Raw genomic sequence first — 19,051 nt, forward strand, 5'->3', positions numbered from 1 at the left:
AAAGGGAACAGTTCATTGCTTCAAAAATATGTCTCCTCATTATAAATTGCAAGTGGGAGAACTTACATAGCATGTAGGACACCACCAATTTCAAGATGGATGGGTGGGTTTTATATTGCAATGCCTGGAGTCAATCTTTTCCTGCTACCTACTAATACCTCAAACAAATAGAATAACGCTGTACTTTCAGAAGTGAAATAAGATCTTCATCAGATAACACTCACTAAGTGAGCCAGTCCTGAGCAGAATGAGTAAAAAGCCTCAGGACAAATTCCTCCAAAGCATTATTAGCCTAGATCAAGAAGTACCAAGACAAAACAATTTCTGCTTTATCCCACCTTTCAAAGGAATTCCATGGTTTTAATGCCCATTTGATTTCAATATAATATGCTTTATAAGGAACTACTTCTAAGACATTTTCAAATGGTATGGTATACATCATAGCTTTTCAGATTGTGGCACTGAAAGAAAATTCATCTCATTAGTACTGAATTCTCTCAGTCCAAAAGAAAATCAGAATGGCAATTTATTTAGTTTTCCCTCATCTGCATCAATAAAGATAATTTTAAGTACAAATCTCTAAAATAAAGAGCTCTCATTCTAAGATACAGGTTTCCTGCGTACCTACTTAGAAAGGAAAAGAAAACCCTTCAAACATCTTCATAGTTAATGTGTGTTTGGATAGTTGTTTTTAAGTTTCACTTTCATCAGTCCTTCTGTCATGCATCTTTGGGGCCAAGATTTTCCCCAAGCAGAACATGGGGATGGAAAGGAGAATTTTTCTTCAGTAAAATGACTTTAGAAATCAAGTTAGTACCATATTGCAACCAGACACTTAATAATTGATTCATATAAGGATCAAAAATAGATGCTAAAACCATTGGGTGAATCACTGTCAGGGAAAAAAACATGCACATGCTCTCTAAGATCACCCCACAGGTGCCTTCTTAGTTATCAAGAGGATTAGGCACCTTTACAATGGAAAGGTCTGGTCAACACCAACTTAGCCAAGTGATTAAACTTAGCCTAGCTAATATCATGCACCTTCTGAAAAGAAGCAATGTATACTTGCTAGCAATGTTTAATTTGAATCTAATTATGAGGACACCAACAGTTAGATGAATCTAGACAACAGGACATTTTACCAGACAACTGTCTTTGACTTTTAAAACATGTTAACATCATAAAACTCAAAATAAAACACAAAAAAGACAGGGAGACAAAAGAGTTCATAAAAGAGATGAAAGAAACATGACAACCAATTGCTCTTTGTAATTTTTTTTTTTTTTTGAGATAGAGTCTTGCTCTGTTGCCCAGGCTGGAGTGCAGCGGCACAATCTCGGCTCACTGCAAGCTCCGCCTCCCAGGTTCACGCCATTCTCCTGCCTCAGCCTCCCGAGTAGCTGGGACTACAGGCACTCGCCACAACACCCCGCTAATTTTTTGTATTTTCAGTAGAGACGGGGTTTCACCTTGTTAGCCAGGATGGTCTCGATCTCCTGACCTTGTGATCCACCCGCCTCGGCCTCCCAAAGTGCTGGGATTACAGGCATGTGCCATCACACCCGGCTAATTTTGTATTTTTAGTAGAGATGGGGTTTCTCCATGTTGGTCAGGCTGGTCTCGAACTCCTGACCTCAGGTGATCCGCCCACCCTGGCCTCCTAAAGTGCTGGGATTACAGGCGTGAGCCATTTTTGATGGAATCTTTGATCAAAACCAAAAGCAAAACAAAAACTATGGTAAAGGGCATTTTTTTTTTCTGAATGTGGAGTGTACCTTAGATAATATGATTGAATATTTGCTGGGTATAATGAGAATATACGGCTATGTAGGTGAATGTCCTGGGTTCTTAGGAAATTTAGGCTGAAATATTTAAGGATAGAAGTGTCATGATATCTGCAACTTACTTTCAATTAGTCCAGGAAAAAAGAGAGAAAGAGAAAATGAGAAAGCAAAGATGGGGAAAATATAAAAAAAAGTTCTAGTAAGTAGGTAGTATAGATCTCTATTAATTATATCTGCTATATTTGTATGACAGTAATAGCTTATGAGGTATATATATATATTTAAAACATCAAACATTTACTCTAAACAAAACTTAGATAATAATTTGATTTCTCAAGCAATATAAACTGGGCAATTCTTTAATCTAGATTCATTCATTCATCCTGGCACCTGCCTTTGGGTTCACAGCTGGCTGCAAAGAATTTTCAGTCTCACAGATTGGTAAATATTCATCCTTCAAGTCCTAACTATAAAAAGCCAAATTGGTTCAGTTGAAAGCAGACTAGCATCGAGGTATTTTTCCAGAACATGTAAGATTTCAGGAGTTTATCTAGCTTTTGCTGAGATTAAAAAGAATAATTTTTGCCAAATGGGGAGGTAGGTCCTCTGTCCTTTGAAATTTTTGCAAGTTTCAAAGCCTGAATATCTCATGTCTACCTTCAAAACATAGTAAATTTCTGTTTCTCACAAATCAAGAACAGCCTGACACTTATAATGATAATAATTTCTTCAAATTGTTTTGATGTTTTCTTTTATTTTGAGCAGTGACAGATTGTTCTGCTTCTTCCAAACTAACAAGAACAGGCATAGTCACTATATGCAGTATTGTGCATTCTGGGGGACTTCTGAGAGTGAGAGTGTGCTCTATACAGTCTTTTGTTGTTGCTGAGACAGAGTCTCACTCTGTAGCCTAGGCTGGGGTGCAGTGGCATGATCTCTGCTCACTGCAACCTCCACCTCCTGGGTTCAAGCGATTCTCATGCCTCAGTGTCCCAAGTAGCTGGGACTACAGGCATGCACAACCACACAGGCTAATTTTTACATTTTTAGTAGAGACAGGGTTTCACCATGTTGGCCAGGCTGGTCTCAAAATCGTAGCCTCAAGGAGTTGGTTTTTTGAAAAGATTAACAAAATAGATAGACCGTTAGCCAGACTAATAATGAAGAAAAGAGAGAACAATCAAATAGATATAACAAAAAATGATAAAGGGTATATCGCCACTGATCCCACAAAAATACAAACTACCATCAGAGAATACCATAAACACCTCTACACAAATAAACTAGAAGATCTAGAAGAAATGGATAAATTCCTGGACACTTACACCCTCCCAAGACTAAGCCAGGAAAAAGTCGATCCCTGAATAGACCAATAACAAGTTCTGAAATTGAGGCAGTAATTAATAGCCTACCAACCAAAAAAGCCCAGGACCAGATGGATTCACAGCCAAATTCTACCAGAGGTACAAAGAGGAGGTGGTACCATTCCTTCTGAAACTATTCCAAACAGCAGAAAATGAGGGACTCCTCCCTAACTCATTTTATGAGGCCAGCATCATCCTGATACCAAAACCTGGCAGACACACACACACACACACACACACACACACACACACACACACACCAATTCAGGCCAATATCCCTGATGAACATCAATGCAAAAATCCTAATAAAATACTGGCAAACCAAATCCAACAGCAAATCAAAAGATTATCCATGATGAAGTCGGCTTCATCCCTGGGATGCAAGGCTGGTTCAACACATGCAAATCAATAAACATAATCCATCACTTAAACAGAACCAACGACAAAAGCCACATGATTATCTCAATAGTTGCAGAAAAGGCCTTCGATAAAATTCAACATCCCTTCATGCTAAAAACTCTCAACGAAGTAGGTATTGTTGGAACATATCTCAAAATAATAGGAGCTACTTATGACAAACCCATAGCCAGTATCATACTGAATGGGCAAAAGCTGGAAGTATTCCCTTTGAAAACTGGCACAAGACAAGGATGCCCTCTCTCACCACTCCTATTCAACATAGTACTGGAAGTTCTGGCCAGAGCAATCAGGCAAGAGAAAGAAATAAAGGGTATTCAAACAGGAAAAGAGGAAGTCAAAATGTCTGTTTGCAGATGACATGACTGCATATTTAGAAAACCCCATTGTCTCAGCCCAAAAACTCCTTAAGCTGATAAACAATTTCAGCAAAGTCTCAGGATACAAAATCAATGTACAAAAACCACAAGCATTCCTATACAACAAAAATAGACAAGCAGAGAACCAAATCATGAGTGAACTCTCTCTCATTCACAATTGCTACAAAGAAAACAAAATACCTAGGAATACAACTTACAAGGGACATGAAGGACCTCTTCAAGGAGAATTACAAACCACTGATCAAGGAAATAAGAGAGGACATAAACAAATGGAAAAAAATATCCATGCTCATGGATAGGAAGAATCAATATCATGAAAATGGCCATATTGCCCAAAGTAATTTATAGATTCAATGCCATCCCCATCAAGCTACCATTGACTTTCTTCACAGAACTAGATAAAAAAAAACTACTTTAAATTTCATATGGAACCAAAATAGAGTCTGTATAGCCAAGACAATTCTAAGCAAAAAGAACAAAGCTGGAGGCATCACACTACCTGACTTCAAACTATACTACAAGGTTACAGTAACCAAAACAGCATGGTACTGGTACCAAAACAGATACACAGACCAACGGAACAGAACAGAGGCCTCAGAAATAACACCACACATCTACAATCACCTGATCTTTGACAAATCTGACAAAAACAAGCAATGGGGAAAGGATTCCCTATTTAATACATAGTGCTGGAAAAACTGGCTACCCATATGCAGAAAACAGAAACTGGACCCCTTCCTTACACCTTATACAAAAATTAACTCAAGATGGATTAAAGACTTAAACGTAAGACCTAAAAATATAAAAACCCTAGAAGAAAACCTAGGCAGTACCATTCAGGACATAGGCATGGGCAAAGACTTAATGACTAAAACACCAAAAGCAATTACAACAAAAGCCAAAATTGACAAATGGGATCTAATTAAACTAAAGAGCTTCTGCTCAGCAAAAGAAACTATCATCAGAGTGTACAGGCAACCTACAGAATGGGAGAAAATTTTTGCAATCTATCCATCTGACAAAGGGCTAATATCCACATTCTACAAGAAACTTAAACAAATTTACAAGAAAAAAAACAAACAACCCCATCAAAAAGTGGACGAAGGATATGAACAGACACTTCTCAAAAGAAGACATTTATGTGGCCAACAAATATATGAAAAAAAGCTCATCATCACTGGTCATTAGAGAAATGCAAATTAAAACCACAATAAGATACCATCGCACGCCAGTTAGAATGGCGATCATTAAAAAGTCTGGAAATGACAGATGCTGGAGAGGATGTGGAGAAATAGGAACATTTTTACACTGTTGGTGGGAGTGTAAATTAGTTCAACCATTGTGGAAGACAGTGTGGTGATTCCTCAAGGATCTAGAACCAGAAATACCATTTGACCCAGCAATCCCATTACTGGGTATGTACCCAAAGGATTATAAATCATTCTACTATAAAGACACATACATACATTATGTTTATTGCAGCACTGTTTACAATAGCAAAGACTTGGAACCTACCCAAATGCCCATCAATGATAGACTGGATAAAGAAAATGTGGCACATATACACCATGGAATACTATGCAGCCATAAAAAAAGAATGAGTTTATGTTCTTTGCAGGGACATGGATGAAGCTGGAAACCATCATCCTCAGCAAACTAACACAGAAACAGAAAAACAAACACTGCATGTTCTCACTCATAATTTGGAGTTGAACAGTGAGAATACATAGACACAGGGATGGGAACATCACACACCGGGGCCTTTCATGGAGTTGGGGGGGAAAGGGAGGGAGAGCATTAGGACAAATACCTAATACATGTGGGGCTTAAAACCTAGATGACGGGTTGATAGGTGCAGCAAACCAATATGGCACATTCATATCTATGTAACAAACCTGCATGTTCTACACATGTATCCAAGAACTTCAAGTAAAATAAAAAAAAAGAAGAGTTAGATATAAAAAGAGTACAAAATGCCCAGAATAGTCCAGAAAGACAGCTGATGACCTTTTCCTCTAAAATATCTTAATATCACAGTACCAAATAGCCTAACTATGTCAAGCCAAGCATATAACTACTATTAAACAGGAAAGGAATCAGGTAAAAAACAAACGACGAACAAGAAAAGCTGATGGAACAGTAACAATTTGTGTTCTGAACCACAAATAAGAACACAGAAGACAATTAACTGTTGTATTGTAGTTAGGATTACACCACTGGTAAGGGATTACACCTCAGCTCAAGGTAATAGTCACAAGAAACTCTCAGGGCTATTTCAATCGGAAAGCTGCTATAATTTCTACAGTGATAGCACATGTTATCTTCTGCCTAGGGACTAAATGGATCCTGCTACAATGGCTGTAAATTGCACATCCCTAATTTAAGTCTCCTCTTGGCTGAAGCAGCTCTGGGCTGTGATTTGACCAGGAGACTAGAACAGCGCTACAGTACAGAAGGAATGCAGACCACACCCAGGGAACCCAATCTCATTTCTTTGATTACTATGCACACAGACTTGAGCTACTGCTAAATAATAGATTTAAGAACTATTGAAATGCCTTCCCCCATTTCTCTACTCCTGAAGCAATGGGAAACCATGGCTCACTGAAACGATGGAGTCAGAACCCAAGTTTCCCCAAAATACCATAACATTCAACCACACATCCACTAAATAAGAGTAAAAATTATCTTGGACACTCTTCCCCCTTCTTAAAAAACTGTTGAGGTTACATATCTAAAAGCCATCATAGATACTTAGGCCTCCTAATTAAATGTATAAATGTACGGAAACTTAAGAGAAAAAAGACTACTTGCTCAGTTATAGAGCCAGCATGTATGCACACACACACATACACACCACTTATTTGATCATTTGCTAAATGTGCAAACTCTTCCTCTGTCTACAGTTACACACTAGCATATCTGTCTCATAGAGGAAAAAAAAAATCAAAGTCATTGGCTGCCAATTTCCTAAGAGGTGAGGAGAAAGCGAAGCAACTGAGAATGAAAAGACTGCTATGGCTTTGACAAGATGAGCAAATGGCTTCTAACAGCCCACAAACTACAGACAGACAGACACACACACACACACACACACACACACACACACACACACACACACACACACAAAGCATCTGCTTGATGAGAGAGTTCTAAAAGCCCAACTAAATCTCTATCTGATGGTAAAAGTGAGCCTAGATATTTGGTAGGAAAAGGAGAAAGCACTAAAGAAAAAAAACGTAAAAGAAAACATTTTGTGAGTTACATGATGAAACCAAGATCATTTATATATTGTCCAAGTTATCATGAACCAATTAAGCACAAAACAAACATGTGACACAATCCCAAATAAGACTGCCATCCCCAAGCAGTGCTTTCAGAATTTTAGTACGAATTCCCTAAAATAATGTTTAGTTCACAAAAGACGGTCAGGAGATAGGAAGCCCCAATCCCCACATAATAATCAAAGTGACAAAGACTGCAAAAAGGATACAGAGAAAAAGGCTCAAAGGATAAATCCATAGTAGATGCCTTTCTTTGGGGATGACATTATCTCAGTGGCTACAAATTGCCTACTTACAAACCACTACACTACAGGGTGGAGTGATGATACAGGCAAGACTGAGTGAATAGCTAACCATACAGTCCCACAGCCTTCCTTGGCCTAATGAAGAGAAGACAGAGATGAAGCTGGACAAGGGGCTCCCACCTCATTCTTGTGCCTGGGTCCATTCAGCCTCAAAAGTGGTATAACCAGACAGCATTCACCACTATCATCCATGAACTCAAGGACCACTGGCACAGAGGAGAGACTAGGGTGTTGCCTGCACTCTTAGGCAAATGAAATCATATATTTGCCAGTTGCCAGAACACCTAAGACTGAAAGTATTGCCGTGAGCAGTGGCTCACGCTTGTAATCTCAGCACTGTGGGAGGCCAAGGTGGGAAGATCACTTGAAGACAGGAGTTCAAGACCAGCCTTGGCAATGCAACAAGACTCTGTCTCTACAAAAAATTTTAAAACCAGCCGGGCATGGTGGCACACGCCTGTAGTCCCAGCTACTCAGGAGACTGAGGGGGGAGGATCACTTGAGCCCAGAAGCTCAAGGCTGCAGTGAGCAAGGATCGCACCATTGTACCCCAGCCTGGGCAATGAACTGAGACTGTCTTTTTTTTTTTTAAAAAAAAAAAAAAAAAAAAAAAAGGAAAAAAAGTATAATGTATAAAATTACAAATTTCCTTTGTGCAAAATGACCCTATTTTTCCACAAATCTCAGCTCCACTGGTCTCTTGTGAACTAAGTAAACCAGTTCAGACAACCAAGAGTGTCTTCACTGACTCACCCTGGGGAGGGACATGCCAAGGACACAATGACAAATGTCTCCCTTCATCCTTCCTCTGAGTTTCAGTCTAAGATGAGGCAAGTAGAAAAAATCTTTTCTTGTTAGTATTCACTACATTTAAATTAAAAACCGAAGTCTCGGCCGGGCGCGGCGGCTCATGCCTATAATCCCAGCACCTTGGGAGGCCAAGGCGGGTGGAGCATCTGAGGTCAGAATTTCATAGACCAACCTGACCAACATGGAGAAACCCCGTCTCTACTAAAAATACAAAATTATCTGGGCATGGTGGCTCATGCCTGTAATCCCAGCTACTTGGGAGGCTGAGGAAGGAGAATCTCTTGAACCAGGAGGCGGAGGTTGCCGTGAGCCAAGATGGCGTCATTGCACTCCAGCCTGGGCAACAAGAGTGAAACTCTGTCTCAAAAAAAAAAAAAAAAAAAAAAGTCTCATATTTTTAAAAAGTGATCTGAAAACTCTCATAAAGTATCAGATACAAATGGGTAACCTTAGTAACAAGAATGAGAAATAAAATGACTATCATTTTTAGTGCTAGGTCTATGTGCCCTGAAGCATAATACTAACACTATTGTAGTCAATTGTTACAGCAAATTTTGGGGGCATCTTAGAGGTGGAGATTTTACCATCCCCATTTTACAGATGTGGAAGCTGACCCAGAAAGGTCATGAGACAAGAAAGTGGTGGAATTGTGATCTGAATGCAGAAAGGTCTTAAGGCAAAGCCCACATGCTCACATCCCATATTTGTTTGGGAAAATACATTTTTTCCTAGTTCTATACTTTAAGTTCATTCTTGGCTCAAGATTCATACTTTTAGGGACTGGTTTTTCAAAGCTTCCTTAAAACAAGTTAGGCTTAATGAATTTGTTCAGAAAATTCTTTGAGAGCTCCTTCTGAGTTCAGGCCTGCCTCAATTTTTCTTTCTCTGTTTGTCTCCCTAGACACATCGGGTCTCACAAGCTGAGTCTTCCCTGGGGCTCTTACTTTTCCAGGTTCTTGATCTGATTGGTAAGATATCCTGACAGTTTCTATGGGAATCCAGACACATCTCTCTTCTGGATCTATTTCCCCTTCCCCTACATAGTCCCTTCCTGTACCATGCAATCAAAACCCTTCTCTGCCAGGACAGTAAGCCTCACCACACCACTCACATATCAGAGAGGGCTTCCACCTGGCCACACCCCGCAAGAGTAATCTACAAAAACATCTTCATCTGATCCTGTTGAGTAAGCACCTTGGAACATCACATTGAAGCAGACAAATCACTTGGCTACCTAAAGTTCAACATCATTCCAAAGTGCCACTGAATCAAAATGACTTTAGTCCCTGAACAAACAAAATACGATCATCATGAAAAGATATGCACAACACATTCATAGGAGCACTATTAGTAATATGCCCAAGCAAGAGACTATGTAAATGTCCAGCAACTGTAAAATCGCTATACAATTGAATAGCATTAGAGCAAAGAGAATGCAAAAAAAGTATTGTATACAATATTGTAGATTTCACAAACATAATAAGTAAAACAAGCTAGACACAAAAGAATATTCACTGTATGATTCTATTCATAAAAACAAACTAAACAAAGGCATCACAAGGCAGGATACCGGTTGCTCCTGGAGCATGAGGGGACGAGGGCTCTGGGGTGCTGGTAATTTTCTATTAATCAAGGTGCTGATTGCAGAAGTGTGTCCATTTTGTAACAACTATTCCATCAAGCTATCCACTTAGCGATGTGTGCACTTTCCTCCATGCATAAGGTCCCTCAGCAAAGAGCTGACTGAGAGACTCTTGAGAGCATCTGGTCCATGCCCCTTGGTTGGCATAAGATCAACTGTTTCCCATGGACGTTAGATAGCTCATGGATACAGAGGAAATTCATTAAAGGACTGGAACTGGACATCAGATCTCTTAGCTCCCCACACAGGTACCAAAGCTGTGTGACAGGATGTTTCTCTAACTTCCTTGCTTTCTGTGACTCCAGACAAAGTTTAGAAGGATGAGGATCACACTCCTCTTATGAACACAATCCAGGAGGTTCCAATCTCTTATTTACATCCATGCCAGGAAGAGCATCTAAACACGTTTAAGGATATGGCAAATCAGAGAAAGTCAGACAGTTCACATTCACTGGCTAGGTGACCGTCAGCATGCTCCTTACCTCTCTCGTATCCTCATCCAGACCATGGAAGTGTTAACTGTTACCCTGCAAGGGTGCCTTGAAGATAAGGTAATAAGTAGTGTCAGGGCCATGCCTGGTACACGGCAAGCATTCAGAAACACTATTTGTAGAATGAACATGGAATCGAATTAATCAAATGCCTGTCACTTGGTAGAAGCTCAATAAATAGTAGTTATTATTATTGAGCAAGAGAAATAGGGAGAAAGTGGGTAAATATGCCTGTGAGAAACCAACACCTCATATTCTAAGCCTACTGGGTCATTAATGGGTCAACTAGCAATTCTCGCTGGTGTAGATAAGGTAGTGAAATGGTCTGTGAGGTGAAGAGTGATGAAGGACTTGAGAAGAGGGCTGTGCTTTTTATTTTATGTTCTACCAATTCTGTGTTTTCCTTCTCAGTGCCAAATGAAGATTTGCTCACTGCCTGCCACACCGCGTCTAAATCCTACAGCCACCTATGTTATTCATACTACTCTTAGAATTTACAGGTTTTAAAAGGGCGAGCAGATACAAACACTCCTAGACTTAATGAGTAGACTCACTAGAGTCAAGTAACTTTACTCCTGGAAAAAAATTCACATACACTGAGAGGTAATTGCAGGCTTTAGAGAGGTCTGAAATGAACCATGGCCAGAAGTTACTTCACTTACATTTTTAAAAAGCAGGTTTAATACTGATTTTGTTTTCAGTTCTTCAAATCTTGGATGTATTTAGCAAGCTAATCCACACAAGTTCTTTTATACTAAAAAGAAACAAATACAAAAACAAGTTAAAACTGATTTCAAATTATAGCACACCAGAAAAAATAAAAGCACCAAATGGCTAATTATTATATAAACAAAGAACATCAAACTAGATAACATGAGTGTAATTAAAAACAACAAAACATGTGTTAAGGACTTCCTTCCATCCATCCTTTCTCTCCTATCCTCCTTCTTCCATTCTTCCCCATCTAGCACTCCACCCTTCTCTGCCTTCCTTCCTCAGTTACTGGACAACCTCAAATATTCCCTGATGACTGATTTTTTCTGCTGAAACCAAGTAGCGCATGGTAGGTACTCTATGAATGTTTGCTGAGTAAATGAATGAACCGTGGTTTTGCAATATTTTGTTGTTAAGATTTAAAAAATAAGAAATGCCCACAATTTATTATTTTGCTATCCAACAGGAACAAGTTGTAGACAATATGTAGAAATACATATATTGTTTCTGAATTGAGTTTCTGATTCTCTTATCTCTTTTAAATAAGTCATGCTTACGGGAAAATCCCCATTAGTATATATGGGCACATACATCTTCACCATGATACAGTAATAAAATATATTTTGGTACTAAAAGAATATTTAAGAAGAGTAAAATTTCCTTTTGAGATGCTCTCTCTTCAAATACCTCAGAACTACCTGCAACCAAAGGAGAAAGCAAGGTGTCTCCCAGTTAAATACAAGAGATATTGCCACATGTGTTTTACAAATGCATACAGAGTCAGGGCCAGTCCTAGACAAAATTATGATGTACGGATGTGGCTGTTTCCTTCCATTTGTCCTTTTGAGGATTCATTAACCCCAGATGTTTAATCAAGTAAGGAAGCAAAAGGATCAACTCCAAGGTTACAACAACTTAATGGATATCCTTCATGAGGATATTTTTATTTAAAAAAAAAAAAGCTTCACAAAAGGCAGTTGCTTAACAGTGAAATAAAATGCATTACTGACTATGGAACTTCAGGAATGAATGGGGGTGTGGATTTTCATCATGGAATTTCTCAACACCCCATTAAATCACATCAGGTAAGTATCTGTCCATTCTGCTTTCTCCTACCACTGGCTTCATATATGGCCCATATATACACACCAATCCCAGCAAGTTTTAAGCAATTTATTATATACAAACAGGCAAGCTCAATTTTAAGACTAGGGTGTGCTCTGAAAGTAAACAGTCATGTTAATGAGCAGTTTTCAAAGTGAGCTCCTAGGACTCCCACCCTAAGATGCTTCAGAGAGCAGAGGCAGAAGTGAGTGGATGTGCAGCCATGGGCACAGCGATTTCACTTTCATCTGTTTCAGACTTAGACCCAAGATTATTTGGGGAAGTGGTTCCTCAAGCTGCTTATGAAAGAGCTGAAACAATCGATGTAACCAAGTAACAATTAGATTAAAAGCTAGTGCAGAAAATCCCAGTCAGTCCACAACACAGCTGATCTAACACCAAAATCCAACCACCACTTGTTATAGGGCCTTTATGGTAAAATACAAGTCCCAGCCTGAGTCCCAGGGCAGAGGTCAGCCCGGGTCTGAGCAGACAGGAGCTGGGCCTTCTCTTCTTCCCTACTCAGCCCCCTCATCTCCTGCCCTGGAACATCATGAACAGAAGGAAGGGCACTTACACTTCCATGAGGACTGAGTCAACAGTGAGAGGGCAAGATTACGGTGCAGGGGGCCTGTGGATGTTCACAAGATGGAGAAGCAGAGGTCTCCAGCAGAGAACAAGACATGGCGGGTTTCTGTAAGTCAGACACTTCCCAGGCCCTATCCCGATCCCTACAGCTTCTTTGCTGGGAATTCCACATGCAAGGTTTACACACTTCACCTGGATCAGGGCTCTTGGCTAGGAATAAGAAAGGAGAAAATAGAACAGTTTAAAAGGAAGAAAAAAATACCTATGTTCTATGAAATCCAATTCAAAACAATATGTAAAATGAAAAAAAGGGGGAAGATTGGGGGAGCATTATGAGAAAATAAGCATTGCCTAAATGTGCTCCAGAGAAATTCACATTGACTAAGAAGCACTGAGTATATTCAATCCCTCCCTCAGCACAGAGCTCTAATTATTTGGCCCTGCCAGGACTGAATACAAAAAATATTTATAAACATGAACCATTATATTTTTTGAGTTTTCATCATACTAAAACGTAAGTATAAGTAAAAGTAGCTGTACGTGATGGCCCACTAAGAACAAATGAAAGACTACCGTTGGAGTACAACCTTGGCAGGCTGAGGTGGGAGAATCACTTGAGTCTAGAGTTTGAGTCCAGCCCAGGCAACATAGCAAGAGCACACTTTGAAAGAAAAGATAGAAAGAAAAGAAAAGAAAAGAAAGAGGGAAGGAAGGATGGAAGGAAAAAGAAAGAAACATAAAGAATGAAAGAAAGAAAGAGGAGGGAAGGGAGGGAGAGAAGAAAAAGAAGAAGGAAGAAGTAGAAGGAGGAAGAAGAAGAAGAGGAAGAAGAAGAAGAAAAAGAAGAAGCAGCAGAAGCAGCAGCACGAGGAGGAGGAGGAAGAAGGAAGCAGAAGAAAAAGAAGGAAGGAGAAGGAGAAGCGGAAGAAGAAAGAAGAATAAGAAGAGGAAGAAGAAGGAGGAGGAGGAAGGAAGAAGAAGAGGAGAAGGAAGAAGAAGAGGAAGAGGAAGAAGGAGGAGAAGGAGGAAGAGGAAGAAGAAGAGAAGGAGAAGAAAGAAGGGGGAAGAAGAAGGAGGAGGAGGAGGAAGAAGAAAGAAGAAGGAGAAAGAAGAAGAGAGAAGGAGAAGAAAGAAGATGGAAGAGAAAGAAGAAAGAAGGAGAAAGAAGAAAGAAGGGGGAGAGGAGGAAGAGGAGGAGGAACACAGGAGGAAGAAGGAGAAGAAGAAGAAGAAAGAGGAGGAGGAAGAGAAGGGAAGAAGATTTACAAGTTTACATTTATTTTGGACTTCAATCTTTGTATCTTTGTCTTAAAAAGTTTCTGAGATGAGCAGTTTCATGCAAAAGGTTCATTGGAGAGTGATCTGGGAAGAGACACCTGTAAGGCAGAAAACAAGGGAGGATGAGGCAGATGGAGAAGTGGGAGGAGTGGTTGTAACTGAGGCCTAGCTGATCCTACAGGTTGCCCTGGAGCTAGAGTGGTTCTTTAGAGTTATCCCAAATTGGGGAAAGGAGCCAGGATAGACACACACACACACACACACACACACACACACACATATATATATATATATTTTTTTTTGAGATGAGTCTCGCTCTGTTGCCCAGGCTGGAGTGCAGTGGTGCGATCTCGGCTCACTGCAAGCTCCGCCTCCCAGGTTCATTACATTCTCCTGCCTCAGCCTCCCGAGTAGCTGGGACTACAGGCGCCTGCCACCACACCTGGCTAATTTTTTTGTATTTTTAGTAGAGACAGGGTTTCACCGTGTTAGCAAGGATGGTGTCGATCTCCTGACCTCATGATCTGCCCACCTTAGCCTCCCAAAATGCTGGGATTACAGGCGTGAGCCACCACCCCAGCCGGGGCCAGGATTTTTTTATCCTTGCATGAGCCACACCTGGGAGGCATTGTAATCTTGGATCAAGGTGGTCCCCTGCAGCCAAGGGCAGTTTCAAATGAAGGATGAACCTATGAGCCAGCACTTCCAGCAGCTTGGGAATGAGTACATCATCCCTGAAGATGAGATCAAGATGGAGACCATAATACCTACCTTCTCCTTACAGACACATTTAAATTGGGACACATTCTCTTTTCATTCTTCTACTCATTGTATATCAGGGCAGTTTACAGAGCACCTTATTGCAGCCATCCCAGTCTCTTTACATATCTCCCCTACTTCCTTTTCTTTGGGACTATTCACATTTATACAGTCAGATATCATTTTATAATTTTTCCCTTTTTTCTGTTACATACGCTGTATTCATCTGTTCTCATGCTGCTAATAAAGGCATACCCGAGGCTGGGTAATTTATAAAGGAAAGAGGTTTAATGGACTCAGTTCCACATGGTTGAGGAGGCCTCATGATCATGGTGGAAGGCAAATGAGAAGCAAAGGCACGTCTTACATGGCAGCAGGCAAGAAAGAATGAGAGAGCCAAGAGAAAGGGGAAACCCCTTATAAAGCCATCAGATCTCGTGAGACTTATTCACTACCACAAGAACAGTGTGGGGGAAGCTGCCCCCATGATTCAATTATCTCCCACCAGGCCCTTCCCACAACATATGGGAATTATGCAAGCTACAATTCAAGATGAGATTTGGGTGGGACACAGCCAAACCATATCATATAGTGTTTTTCTGAATCTTTATAAATCTGCTTTTTTAAACCTATACATTCTGTTAGAATGCTATTATTTCATAGTAACTTTCTCCCATATAACCAATTTTTTCTTTCTTGTTGGTTAGAAAAAAATTTTTGAATATTATTTGCCATTTTGGTTTTCTCTACTTTCTAAGAATGTTTTAGTTAGAGTTATTGGTTGCAAACAACAGAAAATAAATCTGGCTCCGTTAAGGAGAAAAATAATTTGGGGAAGGGTTAAAGGTTGCACAATAAGCAAGAAAACTTACCAAACTTAGGCATGAAGCTAGACAGACAAAGCACAGCCAAGATCCTGCCCAAAGAGCCATTGGTGTAGGATGTTCTGCTGGCAATGACCCTGCGGGAGAAACAGCTGTGCTGCTGGTGTCTGCTGCCTCTGGATGCTAACTCTCATGCCTCTGAACTTACAATGTCTCTGTAGATAAAGTAACTGTACTCATGTTACAGTCCATGCTCTAGCTACCAGAATTAAGGAGAAAGGCTGGGCCAGGCAGGGTGGCTCGTGCCTGTAATCCCAGCACTTTGGGAGGCCAACGCAGGTGGACTGCATAAGATCAGGAGTTCAAGACCTGTCCGACCAACATGGTGAAACCCCATCTCTACTAAAAATACAAAAATTTGCCAGGCGTGGTGTCAGTTGCCTATAATCCCAGCTACTCAGGAGGCTGAGGCAGGAGAATGGCTTGAAGCCAGGAGGCGGAGGTTGCAGTGAGCCAAGATCATGCCACTGCACTCTAGAAGACAGAGCAAGACTCTGTCTAAAAAAAAAAAGGAGAAAGGCTATCATTCCCCTGCAGCTTCCATGTAGTAAACAGAGACTGGCATTCCTTATATTTCCCCTTGTGACTCTCCCAAAGAGGAAGGTGGTCATATAATGAGCTACCAAAATAATAAATGACCATTAACACAAGACTCAAAAAATGCAAGAATTTTAGCTGCGCACGGTGGCTCACGCCTGTAATCCCAGCACTTTGGGAGCCCAAGACTGGCAGATCACCTGAGGTTAGGAGTTTGAGACCAGCCTGGCCAACATGGCGAAACCCCGTCTCTATTAAAAATACAAAAATTAGCCGGGTGTGGTGGCAGGCGCCTGTAGTCCCAGCTACTCAAGAGGCTGAGGCAGGAGGGTCTCTGGAACCCAGGAGGTGGAGGCTGCAGTGAGCTGCGATCATGCCACTGCACTCCAGCCTGGGAAAAGAGTAAGAATCTGTCTCCAAAAAAAAAAGAAAGAAAGAAAAAAATGTAAGAATTTGTCAATAGTATCCCTTTAAGATAATTAGTTTTCAGAATGTTGGTATATTTGGATTCTTACATGCCACTTTTACTTGCCCCTCTGAAATGTTTATAATTTATGTTAGGAGAGCATCTTTTTAAAAATAATTAATTAATTTGAAAAGTTTTTGTAGACAAGGTCTCGCTGCATTGCCCAGACTGGTCCTGAACAGGGTTCAAGTGATCCTCTCACCTCGGCCTCCCAAAGTGCTCCAATTACAGGTGTGAGCCACTCAGATAAGGAAGCATTTTTTATATAATCTGCTGTTCTATGTCCTTATTATACTCCAACAACAATAGCATTTTTGTTTGTTTCTGTTTTTATTCTAGTCTGAGGTCTTATCAGATGTTACAAATGTGTTCTGTGGGGGAAAATAATACGTCTTCAATCATATAAAATGAGAAGTGCCATCAACTATAACTCTCTTTTGAACACAGTAGCATATGAAAGGTTTTGAGAAATCCGGAAGTAAAGAGGTAGATGTAGGCTGGGCACACTGGCTCATACCCATAATCCTGGCACTTTGGGAGGCCGAGGCAGGAGGATCTCTTGAGGCCAGGAGTTCAGCAAAAATGGGACTGTGGCTCCCAGAATCCTGTGCGATCACTGGAATTCCTAGCTTCCTGCAAAACAGCAGTGGCAGTGTGGTGTTAGAAGTCTCAGCAGCACAGCACTCATGGGATCTGGGCAATGTTCTTTTCCCTTTTGCTCCTCCAGCCTTGGGAGTTGGCAGCTTCCAGTACTTACTGATATCTGGGTAGCATCCATTCACCTTTTTGTCTCTTCAGCTCCACTAACACTTTTGCAAACTACCCGCTGTGTTAATGGCTCAGTGTTAGAAATACCTAGAGTGGTTTCTGTTGTTCTGATAGATCACTTAAATATACAAACATGGTATTTTCCCCCAAGAAAACATATTAACATCTTGTATGACTACAGTATTTTGTACACCATATTTTGGGAAATACCTAGAGTTATTTATATTGTTCTGACTAGACACTGAAATATACAAACATGGTACTTTCTCCCCAGAAAACCTATTGACTTTTATGATGATGATATTCTGTATGACATAATTTATTTAGGAAATGCAAATAGCCCAAATCTCCTTCACTTTTGTTTTCTAGTTGTTTTTTCTGCAAATAAGCACTTTGACTACTATACTACTATTATTATTCACATTATATTACCTTTTTTTTTTTTTTGAGACAAGAGTCTCACTCTGTTGCCCAGGCTGGAGTACCGCGATCATGGCTCACTGCAGCCTCAACCTCCTGGGCTCAAGCAGTCCTCCCACATCAGCCTCCTGAGTAGCTGGGAGGATCACTTGAGACCAGGAGTTCAGGACCAGCCTGGGCAATGCAGCAAGACCTTTTTAATTAATTAATTAATTAATTAATTAATTACTTTTTAAAAGATGCTTCCCTAATATAAAAATACAAATACCATTGTATTTTTAGTAGAGACAGGGTTTTGTCATGTTGCCCAGGCTGGTTTCAAACTTCTGAGCTCAAACAATCTGCCTGCCTTGGCCTCCAAAAGTGCTGGGATTACAGGTGTGAGCCACCACACCCAGCATATTACATATTTTTAACCAAAGTTTCACTTAAATTCTATATTCCATATACATGTTCCACCCAAGAATTCTTATTGATACCTATAAAATCAAATATCAAGCTTATTTTATTCACCACCATTCTGTCTACTGATATATGGATATAACTCTCAACCAACCCATTTATTTATTCTTGAGATAACTTATATGCAGTAAGGTGCATAAATCTTACATATACAGCTTAATGAATTTTTACATAAGCATCAACTAAAGATACAGACATTTCCAGCATTCCACAAAGCTTCCTCCTGCCATTCCATCAATACTTCATTAAAAATGATGACTATCTGAATTTTACCACAGATTAGTTCTACTTGTTTTTGAACTACATACAAATGAAATCATACAATATATTATTTTTATGTCTATCTTCTTTCAATATTTTGTATGTGAGTTCATCTATGTTGTTGAATGTGGTTTGTTCATTTTTTTTCTGTATCATTATTATATCACTATCATTCATTCACAATTTATTCATTTGACTCACGATGAACATTTGAATTTTTATCAGGTTAGGGCCATTACTGTAATTGCTATGAACACATTCATCCATGTCTTTTGGTGGATATAAGCACTCACTTCTGTAGTGTTCATACTCGAGTGGAATTGCTGGTTC

At 40.0% G+C, this 19,051-nt stretch overlaps 1 long non-coding RNA gene across 1 annotated transcript; it reads right to left on the reverse strand.

Annotated features, from left to right (window-relative positions):
- Positions 1-132: 132 nt before the first annotated feature.
- LOC117975469 (uncharacterized) lies at positions 133-14,770 on the reverse strand. Its single transcript, XR_004665725.3, has 4 exons — positions 14,161-14,770; positions 12,876-13,096; positions 11,143-11,234; positions 133-10,528 (listed from the first exon to the last, which is right to left on the reverse strand). It is a non-coding gene; the product is annotated as an uncharacterized LOC117975469 (long non-coding RNA).
- Positions 14,771-19,051: the final 4,281 nt, after the last annotated feature.

The sequence above is a fragment of the Pan paniscus genome, chromosome 10 (assembly GCF_029289425.2).
Source record: "Pan paniscus chromosome 10, NHGRI_mPanPan1-v2.0_pri, whole genome shotgun sequence".
Taxonomy (NCBI): Eukaryota; Metazoa; Chordata; class Mammalia; order Primates; family Hominidae; genus Pan; species Pan paniscus.